The sequence below is a fragment of the Geotrypetes seraphini genome, chromosome 4, assembly GCF_902459505.1.
Source record: "Geotrypetes seraphini chromosome 4, aGeoSer1.1, whole genome shotgun sequence".
Lineage (NCBI taxonomy): Eukaryota > Metazoa > Chordata > Amphibia > Gymnophiona > Dermophiidae > Geotrypetes > Geotrypetes seraphini.
In genome coordinates, this window is record NC_047087.1 from 296,880,195 (window position 1) to 296,893,700 (window position 13,506).

General features: G+C 44.8%; 1 protein-coding gene across 2 annotated transcripts in view; it reads right to left on the reverse strand.

Annotated features, from left to right (window-relative positions):
• SH3PXD2A (SH3 and PX domains 2A) overlaps positions 1-13,506 on the reverse strand; it is a 642,235-nt gene that overhangs the window by 288,553 nt on the left and 340,176 nt on the right. The gene's annotated exons all lie outside the window — the stretch shown is intronic.

A 13,506-nucleotide genomic window follows, 5' to 3' on the forward strand; every position in this document is an offset into this window, starting at 1 on the left:
GGTGTTGGTGGGGAACCCCCCTATTTTACTTAACAGACATCGCGCTGGCGTTGTGGGGGGTTTGGGGGGTTGTAACCCCCCTCATTATACTTGAAACCGAACTTTTTGCCTGTTTTTTAGGGGAAAAGTTCAGTTTTAAGTATAATGTGGGGGGGTTACAACCCCCCAAACCCCCCACAACGCCAGCGCAATGTCTGTTAAGTAAAGTGGGGGGGGGGGGGGGGTTCCCCCCCCCGTCGAAGCCCTTTAAAATACTGCTTTTCTTCGGCGCGCCGTCAACCTTGCGCTCAGTTGTCGGCGCGCCGTTGTCTCGCGCGATTTAGTCCCGTCACCTTTATTTATGTATTGGGATTTATTAACCGCTATTATGAGGAGATTCACCCAAGGCGGTGTACAACTGGGCAAAAAACTCATTAAGGATAAGAAATTGTTCTGAAAAGCTGAGCTATCAGTATAAAATACACACAGGATAGACAACGCATTAATGTAGAATAGAGAATGACACAGGGGACAAATTTGGCCCCATCCCCGCTGGAAGTCAATTTCTCCGTCCCGTCCCCGCGAGTTTTGTTCCTGTGTCTGCCCCATTCCTGTAAGCTCTGCCTTAACCGCACAAGCCTCGACCACTTATGATTTTAAAGTGTTTGAGGCTTGTGCAGATGAGGACAGAGCTGGTAGGGGTGGGGCAGAGACAGGAAAAGAACTCACCGGGATGGGAAAATGAGTTCCCGCGGGGCGGGGAAAAATTTGTCCCCCCTATCATAATCTAATGTGGAACATGCAACAGGTAGGCCTTACAAAGCGAGAAAATGGTGATTTTTCCCATGACATAACCATAAAGAGACACTGAAAATTACGGTCTACACAGAATAATTTGCTGTGAACTGCATCAGTACATCAACTTGTACTCTGTCAATGACCCTTTGACAGCTAGATAGAATACTTACTGGAAATGCATTGTGTCAGGTATGTCAATGATGGGCCGCTATGGCAGCCACCCACTCATGGATGAGCCGCACTCAAATATTCATCCTCCCTATTCTCCCCATTACAATTACTTAGGAGCTGATGGGCCTCACTAAAATAACCATTCTCCATATTTTATATCAGGGGCGTAACCAGCTGTCCCTTTTTGGGTGAGTTGGGGATACTAAGACTAGGGGGCATGTGACGAAGCTATTAAGTAGTAGAATTTTTTTTAAAACTGGAGAAAATATTTCTTCACACAATGTGCAATTAAACTCTGGAATTTGTTGCTGGAGAATGTGGTGAAATCAGTTAGCTTAGCAGGGTTTAAAAAAGGTTTGGAAAATTTCCTAAAACAGAAGTCCATAGGCCATTATTGAGATGGCTTGGAGAAATTCTCTGCTTGTTCCTAGGATAAGCAGCATAAAATCTGTTTTGCTTCTTAGCATCTAGCTAGGTACTTGTGACCTAGGTTAGCCACTGTTGGAAACAGGATACTGGGCTTGATGGACCTTCTGTCTGTCCCAGTATGGCAGCTCTTATGTTCTTATGTGAGCCAAGTATAGGATAATGAAGCCATTGTGACATCACTGATGAGGTTGGCTCTTAGGCATTGGTGGAATGAGGCATTATGACATCACAATCTCAGCTCTGGAATGTTGCTACTCTTTGGGTTTCTGCCTGGTACTAGGGACCTGGGTTGGCCACTGTTGGAAACAGGATGCCGGACTTGATGGACTTTCAGTCTATCCCAGTATGGCAATTTTTAAGTTCTTATACACAGGGGGGAGAGGCAACACATTTCTTCTTCCTCCCTCTCACCCCCCCTTAAAATAATACCTTTGCTTGTGGGGATAACAAAGTTCCACCAGATAAAGAGATTTGCATCCAGTGCTGCCACCTCTTCCTCATGTTGCTGCAGGACAGAGGAAGTCAGCGGTGTGCCACCACATGCTCAGTTCACGCAAGAACCGAGCATGATCAAAGATTACAGGCAGTGACAGGCAGTGTAAACCGAGTCGAGCCCTATTGTAGGGATGAATCGGTATGTAAGACCAAGGTTTGGAATGGATTGGATATACTTCTGGGAAAAGGGGCTAGAAGACAGACATGGGGAGCTTAAAAGGTCAGTTTCCTGTATGCTAAAAATATCTGGTCTAATATTCAAAACGAGGTATGCCCTGGCCAGCAGGTGGTTAATGGATAACGCCCCTAGCCACAGATTAGTAGAAATTATACAGAGAGCATCAGTACGTGGCTAAGAGACCCAGCGCCCCCTGTATAATTGTGGGCCAGATTAGAGGAGGAGCAAAGCAGTACCACAAATTAATAATGATGTTCCTTTCTCACTAGCCAGTACCCTGCACATTTACAATCCACCTCGCATACTGCATTCATCAAACAAGCCGATGTCCCTTTGTTTCACCATATTAGACAAGGAATATTGATCAAGCATGTTTTATGTTGCAGGTGGGTGCAAGTTCATGGCCTTAAACACTCTGGGCCAATCAGAAACTCAGGCCCCTCCCCAGATGCATCGGGAAGGGTTCTAAGGCTTTAGGACCCTTCCTGATGCATCTAAGGAGGGGCCTGAAGCTCTGATTGGCTCTAGTTGTTTAAGGCCCCTCCCACAGAAGGGGCCTTAACCACCCTGGGCCAATCAGAGCCTCAAGCCCCTCCCCGGTGTATCCCAAGCTGCACCGGGGAGGGGAATTACCATTTTAGATGACGCAGCAAAAGCTGGGAAGATGATGTCCACGTCCCTCTGATTCATCTCTTGAAGTAAGAGGGAGGGGGCAGCGGAGACGGGGGAACCGGTCACGGCAGGTAGTTTACTGCAGCAGGAGAGAGTGGACATCTCTCCTGCTGCCGGGGGAGCTTGGGGTAGTCGTGGTCGCAGCAGGATTTTTTAAATTTAGTTAGTGCTGAAGGAGAGAGTGGGCATCTCTCCTGCTGCAGGGGGGGAAGAAGGGGGGGGTGTCGCGGTAGAATTTTTTTACTTAGTGCTGCAGGCAGGAGAGAGTGGGCATCTCTTCTGCTGCAGGGAAGGTTGTTGTCACCGTTCCGGTGGGGGGACGGGGGTTGTGTTCGCTGCTGCTGCAGGGAAGGGGTGTTGAGATGCAGCAGGGAGAATGGGCATCTCTCCCACTGCATCACAACACGGGATTTCTAGCAGTCTCTGACACTGACCAGCACCCCTGAACCACTCGCTTTTTTTTTTAGCTAAAAGCTGACGCCACTTTTAGAAAATGGTTAGCAATTTTTAAAAAGCTACCGGAGGGCTCATTTCAATGTTGAAGAGCCCATTTGGATGTCAGTGTCAGAGACTGCTTGAAACCTCGCTAAAGACAGAGATAATCCATTTTGATAATCCACCACTAAACTGCGTAAAGGCTAAACCGCAGGAAAACAGTTTAGCGAAGGTGTTAAAGCTTTGAGAATCTAGCCCTTAATCCCCCCCCCCCCCCCCCATTGCCTCAGGTACATTACATAGATTGTGAACCCACTGGGACAGACAGGGAAAAATGTTTGAGTACCTGAATAAATTCAGGTAAACCATTCTGAGCTCCCCTGGGAGAACAGCATAGAAAACGGAATAAATAAATAGCATGAAAAGTTTCAGCCTCTGATAACCAGAGCAGGCATTGTGACATCATAATGCCTCATTCCACGAATGCCTAAAAGCCAACCTCATCAGTGATGTCACAATGGCTTGATTGTCCTATACTTGGCTCACTTTTTGCTGCATTTCGATTTCTAGAGTGGCGCAGTGGTTAAAGCTACAGCTTCAGTACCTTGAGGTTGTGGGTTCAAACCCACACTGCCATTTGTGACCCTGGACAAGTCACTTAATTCCCCCATTGCCCCAGGTACATTAGATAGATTGTGAGCCCACCGGGACAGACAGGGAAAATGCTTGAGTACCTGATTAAATTCATGAGCTCCATTGGGAGAACGGTATAGATTAGAAAATTGAATAAATAAATCCATGGAAATGACCTTACAGGCTTTGTGCACTGTATAACCCACTTTCCCAGAGAGAACATGGTCTTATCCAAACTACATAACTATGCATCCCCCTCAAAAAAACATTTCAAGCATGAATTTCACTCACAATTCTGCCACACTCAGTAGGTGCCCGGTGACTCACAGTTCACCCTGCCCACGAGCCTTTTAAAATCTGGCACGCTGCTGGCCACAATCACCTTCAGTGGAAGTTCGTTCCAATGATCAACCACCCTTTCGGTGAAGAATTACTACACTTAGAATCTCATTTCGTTTTCTTTTATACGCAAAGAATCCAACAGAACTGCAGTGATATATCGAATCAAAGAATAAAAGGATTAACTGCAGGAATGGTGTATAAGACGCCAAGTCTTTAATGAACACACATGAACGTAATCATAGAACAGTTTGTATCCACCAGGGTTGGTGAACCGGGACCCGACATGGTCCGTGTTTCGAAGAAACACTCCTTCCTCAGGGGTCCAAAAGTTTATCATATACAGCAGCGGTCTCAAACTCAAACCCTTTGCAGGGCCACATTTTGGATTTGTAGGTACTTGGAGGGCCTCAGAAAAAATAGTTAATGTCTTATTAAAGAAATGACAATTTTGCATGAGGTAAAACTCTTTATAGTTTATAAATCTTTCCTTTTGGCTAAGTCTTAATAATAATATTGTCATTTATAGCTAAAGAGACATATGATCAAGAAACGGTTTTATTTTACTTTTGTGATTATCATAAACATACCGAGGGCCTCTAAATAGGACCTGGCGGGCTGCAAGTTTGAGACCACTGCTATAGGCTAAGGCTCTTTACACCTGCATTGTGATGTCATAGAACCATAGTAACATGATGGCAGATAAAGGCCAAATGGCCCATCCACAGCATCCACTATCTCCTCCTCTCCCTATTGGCTAAGGCTCTTAACATTTGCATCTCCTCTTCCTATAGGCCAGTGATCTCCAACTCCAACCCTTTGCAGGGCCACATTTTGGATTTGTAGGTACTTGGAAGGCCTCAGAAAAAATAGTTAATGTCTTATTAAAGAAACTAGTGTTTAAGCCCGTTACATTAACGGATGCTAGAATATATGTCTGTCTGTCTGTCTTTCTTTCTTTCTGTGTCTCTCCCTGCCCCTGTTGCTGGCTGGCTATCTTTTTTCTTTGTCTCTCTCTCCTTGGCAGCTGTCTGTCTTTTTTTTCTTTGTCTCTCTCTCTCCTTGGACGCTGACTGTCTGTCAACTGTCTGTCTTTTTTCTTGTCTGTGTCTCTCCCTGGCCGCCTGTCTGTCTGTCTTTCTTTCTGTCTGTCTCTCTGCCTGGCCCCTTGCCTGCCTGTATTTCTCTGTTGCGCCATGCCTGCCTGTCTCTCCATGGCCCCCTTCTATTCCCCCCCTCCCAGAGCAAAGCATGATTGCTGTCTGCCCCCCAGCACACCCCTCCCCCCAAAGCAGCCTCTTTTCCCTCTCCCCCTCCACATCTTACCAGCATGGGACACCTCGCAGTCGTTGCCGACACAAACAGCAAGCTGCCCCAAGCCGCGCACATGCCGCAAGCCGCCCCATGCACCTCAAATGGAATTCGGCACGGAGGCACACATCACGGCGGCAGGGATCTCGGCCTCCTAAGTGTGCATGCGCGCTTAGGGTTTTATTATAGAGGATGACAATTCTGCATGAGGTAATTTTAAAACTGTTTATAATTTATAAATCTTTCCTTTTAGCTAAGTCTTAACAATAATATTGTAATTTATAGCTAAAGAGACATATGATCAAGAAACTGTTTTATTTTACTTTTGTGATTATGATAAACATACAGAGGGCCTCAAAATAGCGCCTGGCGGGACGCATGTGGCCCCCGGGCCCCAAGTTTGAGACCACTGATATACAGGGAAACCTTATGGATAACAACTGGAAATAACGGTGTGGTGAGCAACTTAGCAAGCTGTGTGAGCTCGTGTGTAGGAACCAAAACGAAAATCTGGCCCCGGTTCACCAACCCTCGTGGATACAAACTGTTTTGTGATTACGTTCACGATTATATTTATGTGTGTTCATTAAAGACTTGGCGTCTTGTACACCATTCCTGCAGTTTTTCCTTCCGTGCTATTATATGGGATCCTAAGCCACATGAGTAGAACTCTCGGCGGTGAGGAGGGGGCGAGATCAAAGTGTTCTGTGATGTCATAAAGCACTTTAAAAGCTGCTCCATCATTGGTTGGCACTTGTGATTAAAACAAGTCTACTTCACACTTCTCTTCCTTAATTTGCCAACTTGTGACCCAACACCTCTGATATTGTTAACAATGATTCTATTTTGTAGATTTTGCTCAAGATCATTAACACACTGTACTTGCGTATCATTTTATTAACTAGCAGTACTTTTTTTTTTCCTTCTTTATAAGACTTACGTTTACTCCAGATGGTTGTTTTCAAGTACAAATCAACTCTTTCTTGAAGCACAACGAAAACTAATTTCTCCTTTACGTTTTGCATTTCAGATATTTCAAAATAACTCAAAGTACTCATTAATGTATAGAAGCCGTGCCCTGCTCCCCAATGAAGAATTGGTAGATGTCATTTACTCAGTGCCTCATTCTTGTTTGCTTCTAAATTGTTGCATTGTGGGTCCTCCTGGCTATGAATACGCCCTTTCTGAGCCGGAGGGCTGTTTGCCGTGATCTCAGAATGGTACCCATTGTGATGATATCGAGAAGCTGAGGGCTCCAAAATTCCTCGCCCAAAGCAGCAGGGCTTGAAAAAGTCTGCTGACCCAGCTGTGCGCAGCACTTCCTAGTTCAGATTTTTTTTTTTTCCACGCTGTTTGCCAAGTACAGCACACACTGTTTTGCAGTTGGGCACAGACAAAGAAAATGGGTTATCATGAAAACAGCTAGGACTTAACTATGCCTCTGTTTATCAGAGAGAGCAGGAGACAGCAAACTACTGACCAAGGCTGGCACTGGCTTCAGGCATCTGAACTGTTATTTGGCAGGAATGTGCCGAATTGCCACGCCCCACAACACTTATACTGACGATCTTCAAAACACACAGATTATGGTCTGTTGGGCTAAATCAAGCGAGACACCGTAACACTCAATTTTATATACAGTACCTCATTTCAGTCAAAAATTACAAAGACTAGGGGACACTCAATGAAGTTACATGGAAATACTTTTAAAACCAATTGGAGGACATTTTTTTTCACTCAGAGAATAGATAAGCTCTGGAATGCATTGCCAGAGGATGTGGTAAGAGCAGATAGCGTAGCTGGTTTTAAGAAAGGTTTAGACAAGTTCCTGGAGGAAAAGTCTTGCCCTGGCTCGGTAGCATGGAATGTTACTACTCTTTGGGATTCTAGAATCTTGCTACTCTTTGGGGGTTCTGCATGGAATGTTGCTACTCTTTGGGGTTCTAGAATCTTGCTACTCTTTGGGGATTCTGCATGGAATGTTGCTACTCTTTGGGGATTCTGCATGGAATGTTGCTACTCTTTGGGATTCTAGAATCTTGCTACTCTTTGGGGATTCTACATGGAATGTTGCTGCTATTTGGGGTTCCAGAATCTTGCTAACTCTGAGATAATGGAATATTGCTACTCTTTGGGATTCTAGAATCTTGTTACTCTTTGGGGTTCTAGAATCTTGCTACTCTTTGGAGATTCTGCATGGAATGTTGCTACTCTTTGGCATTCTAGAATCTTGCTACTCTTTGGGGATTCTACATGGAATGTTGCTGCTATTTGGGGTTCCAGAATCTTGCTTACTCTGAGATAATAGAATGTTGCTACTCTTTGGGATTCTAGAATCTTGCTACTGTTTGGTGATTCTGCATGGAATGGTCCTACTCTTTGGGGTTCTAGAATCTTGCTATTCTTTGGGGGTTCTGCATGGAATGTTGCTACTCTTTGGGGTTCTGGAATCTTGCTACTGTTTGGTGATTCTGCAAGGAATGTTCCTACTCTTTGGGGTTCTAGAATCTTGCTATTCTTTGGGGATTCTGCATGGAATGTTGCTACTATTTGAGGTTCCGGAATCTTGCTTACTCTGAGATAATGGAATGTTGCTTCTCTTTGGGATTCTAGAATCTTGCTACTCTTTGGGGATTCTGCATGGAATGTTGCTCTCATTGGGGTTCTGGGATCTTGCTATTCTGTGAGATGCTGGAATGTTGCTACTCTTTAGGTTTTAGGAAACACACTGAAGTGTCTTTGTAGGAGGAAACCTGCACCATATTTTTCAAGGATATAATTCTGACTCTCTCTCATAATGTCTAACTTTTATTGTCTTGAACAGTAAAGCAGACCTGATTCACCCAAAATATATCTCATAATATCCCAGCCCTGTGTCTAGAGTTACCAGATTTTTGGAAACGAAAATCCGGATCCATGGTCCCGCCCCCCCATTCTGCCCGAGCCACACCCCATTCCGCCTGGGTCAAGCCCCCATTCTACCCCCTCAACCTGGTCGCTTATTGGGAGGGCATCTGCGCATGCGCTGGTGTGATGCGATGATGTCACACGCACACGTGCATGCGCATGATGTCACTGCGCTGCATCCACGCATGTGAAGATGTCATCCCGACATCGCTGCTAGCTGGAAGTTTTTCAAAACCCGGACAAAGTGCCGGATTTTGAAAAGCTGTCCGGACCCCCGGACGTGTCCTCGAAAAGGGGGACATGTCCGGGGAAATCCGGATGTTTGGTAACCCTCCTTGTGTCTCTAACATAAGAACATAAGAATAGCCTTACTGGGTCAGACCAATGGTCCATCAAGCCCAGTACCCCATTCAAATGGTGGCCAATCTAGGTCACTAATAACTAGCAAAAACCCAAAGAGTAGCAACATTCCAAGCAGAATCCCCAAAGAGTAGCAACATTCCATGCAGAATCCCCAAAGAGTAGCAAGATTCTAGAACCCCAAAGAGTAGCAACATTCCATGCAGAACCCCCAAAGAGTAGCAAGATTCTAGAATCCCAAAGAGTAGTAACATTCCATGCAGAATCCCCAAAGAGTAGTAAGATTCTAGAACCCCAAAGAGTAGCAACATTCCATGCAGAATCCCCAAAGAGTAGCAAGATTCTAGAACCCCAAAGAGTAGCAACATTCCAGCATCTCACAGAATAGCAAGATTCCGGAACCCCAATGAGAGCAACATTCCAAGCAGAATCCCCAAAGAGTAGCAACATTCCAAGCAGAATCCCCAAAGAGTAGCAACATTCCATGCAGAATCCCCAAAGAGTAGCAAGATTCTAGAACCCCAAAGAGTAGCAACATTCCAGCATCTCACAGAATAGCAAGATTCCGGAACCCCAATGAGAGCAACATTCAAAGCAGAATCCCCAAAGAGTAGCAACATTCCATGCAGAATCCCCAAAGAGTAGCAAGATTCTAGAACCCCAAAGAGTAGCAACATTCCAGAATCCCCAAAGAGTAGCAACATTCCATGCAGAATCCCCAAAGAGTAGTAAGATTCTAGAACCCCAAAGAGTAGCAACATTCCATGCAGAATCCCCAAAGAGTAGCAAGATTCTAGAACCCCAAAGAGTAGCAACATTCCAGCATCTCACAGAATAGCAAGATTCCGGAACCCCAATGAGAGCAACATTCCAAGCAGAATCCCCAAAGAGTAGCAACATTCCATGCAGAATCCCCAAAGAGTAGCAAGATTCTAGAACCCCAAAGAGTAGTAACATTCCATTATCTCAGAGTAAGTAAGATTTCAGAACCTCAAATAGTAGCAACATTCCATGCTACCGATCCAGGGCAAGTAGTGGCTTTCCCCCATGTCTTTCTCAATAACAAACTATGGACTTTTCCTTCAGGAACTTGTCCAAACCTTTCTTAAAACCAGCTACGCTATCTGCTATCCCATGTGCCTTAAAAACAATAATCTGGCTATGCGCTATTCCGTAAGTACACACATCTTCAATGGCATGCACATGGAGGGTGCTCACATAGGTAGAGTCTGGGTGCGAATCTTCCCAATATAGGCACCAGTATTTATATTTGCTCTATGGAAAAGGTGTATTAAGGGTTTTACAATCAGGTACTCAGGCATCTTTCCCTTATTTGTCCCAGCGGGCTCACAGTCTATCTAATGTACCAGGTGCAGTGGAAGTGACTTGCCCAGGGTCACAAGGAGCAGTGCGGGATTTGAACCTGCAGCATCAGGTTGCTATAGCTGTAACCACTATGTCACACTAAACATATATCCCATTACATTCTTCACCTACCTCAAGATATTACGTCCCCAAATAACCCACCTAAACACCTTCCAAGCAAACAGACCCAAAAATTAGATGGTAATCTTACCTACTCTAACAATATTCTCTTTGTCCATATCACACAGTTCAGCACTGTCATTTTACTATCCAACCCCTAAATCCCCTTAGGAATCTATCCAGCTATCTCTCCTCTGTCAAAAAAAAAAAAATAAAAAAATTGTATCTTCACTGGAAAATGTCCAGTCAAATCTTTTGTAATCCGCCTTGAACTGCAAGGTATAGGCGGAATAGAAATCCGTAATGTAATGTAATGTAATGTAATGTACATTAGCATTCTATAAAGCAAGTGTTCTTCAACCACCGGTCCATGGACCAGTGCCGGTCCACAGAAATTTCCTGCCGGTCCACAGGGCCAGCACGTGCATCAGGCCCAAAACAGTGTTCTTCAACCGCTGGTCTACGGTGTGATCGATGCGGCGTTATCTTCGAGCCAGCTCCCTCTTCCTAACTGATTCAGTGCACAAAGCCACGGGCAGTGGAAGGTTTCCAGATGAGGCATGGGACGTGCAAGGTGCAATTAGTACTATTATGGGGGCGGAGTCGTATGGAGATGGGCGGGGTCTGGCCCACGACTTAGCCTAGTGGTCTTCAACCGCTGGTCCACGGACCAATGCCGGTCCACAGAATAATTCTTTTATTTCTGCCGGTCTACAGGTGTAAAAAGGTTGAAAAAGACTGCTATAAAGGAAGACAGATGCCTAATCTCCTTTGAAGTACAGGCTCCAATTACTATAGGTGCCTTCTGGGTGCCCCTTTATAAAACTGCCCTTATTAAGTCCTACACCTGGGCTGGGAGATTTTGGGGGGGCCACTAGCGCTCCAGGTGTTTGTGTTCCTAACTGCCCCCCCACACACACACACACAAGTGGCTGTCCTTTTACAAGGGCTGGTGTTAAGGGAGGGGGCAAAGAGGACAGTTGCCCTGGGCCCCACAGCTACAAGGGGCCCACAACTGCCTAGTGAGGTGAGCATCACTCACTTGCTGCCCCCTCTCTCCTGCCGCCACTGCAACAGCATGCAAACAAATCTAACTCGTGCCGAAGGAGCCAAACGCTGTGCGTGCCGCTGCCGTCAAAACAGGAAGTTACATCATGAGAGGGAGGAAGGAAGCTAGAAGCGGCATGCACAGCATTAGGGCCCTGCTGTGTGGGTTAGTTTTGTTTGTATGCTGCTGTGGTGGCGGCAGGAGGGAGAGCAAGAGGACATGTCTGGGTTTTCCCTTACGTCTGGTAACCCATGTTCAGTAGTGAGAGACAGGCACTACTGGGTGTCCCTAGCAATTGAAATCACAATATTGAAACTCCCCCCCCCACCCCTCCGAAGACACAGTTTTTGTTCAGTTGCCGAATGGCTCGGGTAACGGCGGAAGAAAGCTCTTCCAGAGATGCAAAACGTTGTCCACGCATAAGTTGTTTCAACTTTGGAAAAAAATCGAAGTCTGGTGGATTCATGTCTGGACTGTAGGGAGCATGAAGTAATACCTCCCAGCCGTATTCGTGTAGTTTTTTAATGACGACATTCCCTATGTATGGGCAGCATTGCCGTGAAGAATGAGTAGGCCAGCCAAGAGCAACTGAGGTAGGGTTTTGTGCACGTTATGTAAAAAAATCACGATAATACACTGCTGTGGCACTTCTTCCTCATGGAACTTTGTCTGTGATGATGATGCCTTCATGATCATAAGCAGAAAATCATCGTTTGTTTGTCTTTCGATTGAGCTCGTTGAAAATATTTTGGAAGTGGGGAAGATGAAGCTCTCCACTCATCATTGAAAAACTATACAAATACGGCTGGGAGGTGTTACCAGACTTTGACCTTTTTCCAAAGTTAAAACAACCTATGCATGGACATCATTTTGCATCTCTGGAAGAGCTTTCTTCAGACAGTACCTGAGCCATTCGGCAACTGAACAAAAACGGTGTCTTGGATGGAATAATGAAGCTTCCTGGACATTGGGACTCAGTCATTGCAAAGCAAGGGGACTACACTGAAGGATTGTAAAGAAATACTTGAAAAAACTAAAACATGTAAATTAAAAAAAAAAATAAAAAAAAAAATAGTGTGCATTATTTATGAAATGACCCTCATAAATAAATATATAAGAGCTCTCCACATACCAGTTTTTCCACTTATCTACAACCATAGAACCCTTAGGGACCCCTGAAGAAGACTTTTTGTCGAAACGTGGATCGTGTTGGGTCCTGCGCTCTTAGCAGATTAGGTCCTTTAGTGTTTTATGTGGATTATCTTATTTTTATGTGGATGATTTTATTTTTATGTGGATGATTTCATTATATCTTTGGAACTTTGACATTCTCAATAAAGCCCATCTAAGGAACATCGTCACTCCACAGTGGGTTTTTTTTTGGTTTCTTCAAACACTTTAAAATCATAAGTGTTTGAGGCTTGTATGGTTAAAACAGAGCTTATGGGAATGGGGCAGGGACAGTGACAAGTTCCTTGTCCTGTCCCTGCGAGTTTTGAGTTCCAGCGGGGACAGAGAAAAATTTGTCCCCATGTCATTCTCTACACTGCACCACTCTAGAAATCAAAATGTACAGTAGTACAAGTGAGCCAAGTAAAGGACAATCAAACCATTGTGACATCACTGATGAGGTTGGCTCTTAGGCATTGGTGGAGAGAGGCATTATGATGTCACAATACCAGCTCTGGTTATCAGAGGCTGAAGCTTTTCACACTATTTATTTATTCCATTTTCTATACTGTTCTCCCAAGTAGAGAATGACACAGGGACAAATTTTTCCTTGTCCCCGTGGGAACTCATATTCCCATCCCAGTGAGTTATTTTCCTGTCCCTGCCCCATCCCTGCAAGCTCTGTCCTTATCTGTACAAGCCTCAAACACTTTAAAATCATACCTTGGGCGATTAAAGCAGAGCTTACAGGAATGGGACAGGGGCAAGGACAGCGCCAAAACTCGCAGGGACGGGTAAGGAAATTGAGTTCCTGCAGGGATGGGGAAAAATTTGTCCCCGAGTCAGTTTCTACTTTAAACTTCCTTCACGATGAAGCCAGTGTGGCCCAGTTCAAAATCTAAAAAAAAAAAAACCAACAACAAAAACCCAGGAATTCACTCCATAGTGACAAGGCTTTTCAGAATGTTGTAACAATTAATTCAAACCATCTGACATCTCCGTTTCTGCCAAAAAGATCCTTCACTAGGAAACAACCTTAATGTTTACAACTCTCTTTTTTTTCCTGGAAAGAAACACATCCATCTCAAACAAATTT